The sequence below is a fragment of the Drosophila suzukii genome, chromosome 2R (genome assembly GCF_043229965.1).
Source record: "Drosophila suzukii chromosome 2R, CBGP_Dsuzu_IsoJpt1.0, whole genome shotgun sequence".
Taxonomy (NCBI): domain Eukaryota; kingdom Metazoa; phylum Arthropoda; class Insecta; order Diptera; family Drosophilidae; genus Drosophila; species Drosophila suzukii.
In genome coordinates, this window is record NC_092081.1 from 13,765,293 (window position 1) to 13,771,292 (window position 6,000).

Genomic DNA, 6,000 nt, shown 5'->3' on the forward strand with positions numbered 1-6,000 from the left:
TAAAAATTAAAATATTTTGAAATACCTAATTAGGATTACCGGTAATAGACTTTTGGTCAATATAAGATTTATATATAGTATCGAAATACACTTTTATACATTTGTTAATTAAGATTAAAAAATATAAACTATATATTTGCCTTAAATTGGGGAATAAAACAAAATCGTTTGTATTTAGAATTGTTAGTTTTATCAAACACCTGTTTACTAAAAAAATAAATTCAGAAATACATATCAAACTGATGTTTAACAATTCTTTGTCTATATAACCTTTGTTTACTCGGTACCCATTGGATACAAAAAAGTATACAAACGGATAAAAAGACGTCTACATTTCACGGGTGTCGGACTATTGTTTATCTCACCCGGCGACCCACCGGCCCAAACGACGCCTCCGATCCTCTCCAGCTCTTGTATACGTCAATCGATCGGAAGTGTCCAAAGCCCCAAACGGGAAAACTGATAAAACGTGTGAGAAGTCTGAATGAATTTCTGTTTTGGCAATGGCCAAAATCTTAATTGCAAATCGGGCCAGCCTTGCCGATTTTGGGAGACGTGAACGTTAGGATCTGACGTCAGAGTGTCAGAGTGGGACATTCGAAAACTATAGGATCGTGGGCGATTGTCGCATATAGAGTTGCATATGATATTTACAGTCAGTAGGTTGATCAGAACCCAGAAAGCTGAGCTAATAAAGAGGCTTGAGTTTCGCGGCGCCTTGTTCTATCGCCTGTTTGTGTGCTCTGTTTGTCTCAAATGATTGTTTGGCCAACGCTCTATTTACCCACTAATTATATTACATATTCAGGCGGTTTCCCGTGAAACCCTTAACTTCGACATGGGCCCATGCGTCATGCAATTCATTGATTTCGGTGCCGTATGAACGATGGCAACACTCGACGAAAATTGACTCTGTTCTCGATTAGATAGTCGTGATATTTATTAATAACATTAGCCCGCTCGCCTGACAAATATATCACTTCTCACCTCCGACAATCGGCCAATCAGCTGGCAACTGGCGGATAGTTATGCAATTTCCAGAAGCGGTTGAAGATTGTTTATTTGTCCAGCGGTGGATACCCACTGCCTCAAGGTTAAGGCGTTGGCTTTCCTGTGAAAATATTCCTGCAGCTGAATTGAATTCCGAGATCTCAAGTTTATGCCACATGGGGAACACTGTTTTCACTATTTTTCCTCGGTAGCGTTTACCTAATTGATTAGATCACCTGACTAATTTTGTTTGGAGGGGCTTTGCGCAGCGACAGCTCTGACAATGCGATTAAACTTAATTTTTGGGTAAATATTGATACGATATCTTCATTGAACGATTGTATGCACTAGCGATTAATTAGGGAACTTAACTGCAAAGGTTATATAAATGTGGAAGTGGAAAAGTTCCAATTTGCTTGCAAATTTAATATTTCTTGGATGAGAAATCTCGTCGAAGGCAAAGTAATGCCACCCATTTTCCAGCCTGACCCACATTAATGAGATATACGGACTCCGTGGCGGGGTTTCGTTTTCATTGACTCACTGACTGAGTGACTGAGTGACTGACTAGGCGAGTGTCCCACAATGGATCGTCGATCGAGTGGCTCTAGCATTTCTAGGGGGCAGGCAAATGAGCTGCAATGAACCGGAAATTCACAATTAACCGTCAATCCCCCCACTCGAGCCGGGTTTCATAACCAACTGCATCTGCATTTGGAGTCGACTCCATCCACAGGGGTGCAGTATTTGGATTCAAGTCGGAATCAAAATCGAAAATCGTATATGGAAATCGCACGTTCCGCCTCATTGGTCGCTGGACATTTATTTTCAGCCTAGGTGTAATTTTCAGATGCCTTCTTTGGCCCTCAGAAAATTGGATAAACAATGTGTACAAAAACAAATACACAAACACGCAGCGAAGTGAGGCAGCTAGGCATTTTAATCGTTTCTACGTGTTGTTCTACAAAGGCTTGTTCGGTTGCTGGCCAAAAATTATTATATTATGATCTGGCGGCAACGTGATCACCCTTTCGGCTTGGGTTGGATTAAACTGGGCGCCTTGGTTTGGGGTCGCGACGATTACAGTTACGCTGACTGGGGGAGTTCATTGGAGTCCCAGTCCCCTTCCCCAAATATCTTTATGATATCATGTAAATGCTGTTGGGCTTAAATATAGATAACTGTAGTTTCACTTTTTCGGCTCGGCCCATTCCTAGAATGGAATGGGAACGGTATTGGATGAACGTGACTGACGAATTGGTCATTCGAGAGCTTCTTTATACAAGTAAGCGATAGGAAATTTTGGGCAGTGGAGTATTACAAAGGTTAATGGCTGTTAAGGGTGATGTATATTATATTTCAGTTCATTTTAAGCAATGATTTTCCTACATTTTAATGTTTCCTTTGAGATAATATTTAAAAGTCTATTTAAGGAAAGAGCTCTTAATGCAAAAAAAAACATTACAAAAACAATGTACATGTCCATTTACACACTCGAATAAATATCAATTGCTTTCTCCAAGTAAGTTTTCTTCCCAAACCCGAGTCCCCCCAATTTAAGCCTCCTGGATGGTTTGACAAATGCGCATAACCCTGATTCATTACGCAAAGACTCTCTCCCGGCTTAATCATGCGGTTGCCTCGATAAACGATAAAGATTTTTCAGACTAAGCCCGCGTTGCAAGTGCAACTGGCAAATGGCATTCGCAGGTCAACGTAATCAACTTGCAACAAGCTCGTTAGGCGAGGCAGACGCAGCATCGGTTCGGCTTCATGGTAATCAGGCCACCAAGTTCTGGCCAACTCTTGAGGGGGAACCGAGAAAGGTGGGGACAGGTGGACGTGGTGGACTTGGTGGGTCCCGGCGAAGGCCGCTCTAACCAAATTGGTCGCGGAGTTCCCCCTTTCGATCTAAGCACAGAGAGCAATACTTTTTATTATACCCGTTACTCGTAGAGTAAAAGGGTATACTAGATTCGTCGGAAAGTATGTAACAGGCAGAAGGAAGCGTTTCCGACCCCATAAAGTATATATATTCTTGATCAGGATCACTAGCCGAGTCGATCTAGCCATGTCCGTCTGTCCGTCTGTCCGTCTGTCCGTCTGTCCGGATGAACGCTGAGATCTCGGAAACTATGGGAGCTAGGCTATTGAGATTTGGAGTGCAGATTCCTGAGCTTCCTACGCAGTAGACTGCCACGCCCACTCTAACGCCCACAAACCGCCCAAAACTGTGGCTCCTACAGTTTTGATGCTAGATAGAAAATTTTAACTGAAATGTAATGCTCTCATCAATACCTATCGATTGAAAAAAAGTTTGCCACGCCCACTTTACCGCCCACAAACCGCAAAACCCTGTGACGCCCACAATTTTCATGCTAGATCAAAACTTTTAATTGAAATGTATTGGTCTCGTCAATACCTATCGATTGATCCAAAAAAAATTTGCCACGCCCACTCTAACGCCCATAACGTTTAAATCTGTATACCGCCGGTAGGTGGCGCATTTTAATCTCGCTTTGCTGCTTGCATATCTCCATTTAGCTGAGTAACGGGTATCTGATAGTCGAGGTACTCGACTATAGCGTTCTCCCTTGTTTTTTTCTATGTTTATTTAAATCGGTATTCTTAGGATTACAATTTTTTAGTATACGAATTTACCTATTGACTAGTTCATTTATTTTAGTTTCATAAAGTAATGAAGAGGCACTTTATAAAATATACAGGAATTCCTTACTGGTTCCCAGAACTCTATGGCACTTTTTTTTCGTCCGGATGTTAAACTAAGAGAAGGTTATAAAATTTTAAGTTTTTAATCTATTTTTAGTCTAACAAGCAGACGAAAAAATGTCATAAGTGATTTTAATCTAAAGGTTAATAAAATGATTATAATATTCTCCCGAAAATATAGTGCTGATATTACGAAATCTTTTGGAAGAAATAGTAACAAAAAACATTTTATTCCATATTTAAATCTATAAAAATGATATATTTCCCTCAGTGTAAGACAGGTTTGTCGGGGCTGTCCGTTCATTGTCTAGGCCTAGCTAGCCTGACTTTACCGTTGCAGCGAGTCGAGCGTTTAGCTGGGTCAAGGTCACCTCTGCAGATGGGGGTTCCTGGCCTATTCGCCGGCAGAATCCAGCAGAAGAATCGCTGCACTCGGGGGCCTCCAGTCTCGACGGCAATCTTCTTGCGATGCCAGGCACGCACCAATCAAATGGTCGCCATTCAACGCCATCATCATCAGGTCTTCCCATCCATCCAAAGCGATCCTCCGGTGCTCCAATGCTGCAAAGATCGATCAGCGCCCAAGTGGCGGCGGATTGCTGCATTTGGTGCTGGCATTGCAAACTGCGTTCCCCATTGAATTTCGTTTTCGATTTGCTTCGATATTATTCATGCCCCTATACAGTGGCGGAATTCAAGGGGGACTTACTGACGTCTACCTATCAAAGCTTTTGTAAGTTCATTATCACAGAAACTATAAATATTCCCTAATAAGCCACACACATATGCCACAAATAATACTCGTTTATTCCAACAGAATCTTAAGAGAACTATACCTTTTAAAATATTTTAAAGGTCCACCTGGTAATCCCTTTTGATCCCCACTTTCACTACGCTCTGGTTACTGCAAAAACAGCGACGACTGTTGAACACAAAGCTGAGATTTTTCACAAGAAAATATTCATGTGAAGGCGAAAACTGCGCAGGCGCATGTTTTGTCAACTGGCAATCGGCTGACAAAAAGACAGTCAGACATTCGGAGGCTAAGGCTGAAAACTCTGACGTTTGCGTGACAGCGGCAACAGCAACAACTGCTTCAATAACAGCATCCAGACGCGGTTTTGACCAGTTACCAATTTTGGCAGCAAGACTTTCATTTATTCGCGATACGATTTGGCAGTTTGGGATCGCTCGCACAAAAGGGTACATCTCCTCGTGACCCGACAAAAAATGCGAATGTGTGTTAAGGGTATAAGCCGACCCTTTGAAAAACTATATAACTCTTGTTTAGTTCTCTAATGGATTGTTTAAAGGGACATCGAAAATCGGTAGACTGTATTCAAGTGTTTTATGATTAAGTGTGTTTTTAATGAAAAATATTGAAATTTCAAGAAATACAAACAAATAGAACCTATAATAATTGGAAAAATTAAAGAATTTAAAAAACTCTTTAAACTTTTAAGTTTTGAAATCAAAATATTCGTATTAAAGTAGGCACCTGAGCTGAGGTTTTAAGCCTTTTCGTATCGAATTCTACGTGCCATTTAACCACAAATAGAGGTATCCCACTTTAATATCGGTATCTAAAGACTCAAGATATGGATTATAGAAGTGCAATTTCGGGTTCCTATTCTGAAAGCCATTAAAATCACAAAGAAATCGAACATGGAAATCTTGAATGTAGATTATTAGAGAATTTAACCCCAAATTCAGAGAGGTATCCCACTTCAAAATCGGTATCCAGTACCTCAAGATATGAATTATAGAAGGGCAATTTTAGGTTCCCATACTGAAATCCATAGAAAGCACAAAGAAACCAAACATGGAAATGGGTTAAAAATTTGAAATTCATTTAAAAGGAAATATTGAATGTAAATTATTAGAGAATTTAACCACAAATTCATAGAGGTATCCCACTTTAAAAGCGGTGTTCAATGACTCAAGATCCCACTTTAAAAGCGGTGTTCAATGACTCAAGATATGGATTACAGAAGTGCCATTTTTGGTCCCCATTTTTAAAACTATTGAAAACACAAAGTAATCTAATGAAAATGCCTTTAGCGGCCAAAATAGAGTCGTCCAACTACAATAAAGGACTTTTTATTTTTATACCCTTTACTCGTAGAGTTTTAAGAAAACATATAAATGGTTTTTTAAATCCATGACTAATTTTGAAGTTAAGTGGGGGAATGTAGATAGCAAGAAGCTAGAACTAGATGAAAAATTTATTTGCGTCTCGATTAATTAGGTTTTTAACGATTTCAAATTATGCGTTGATCC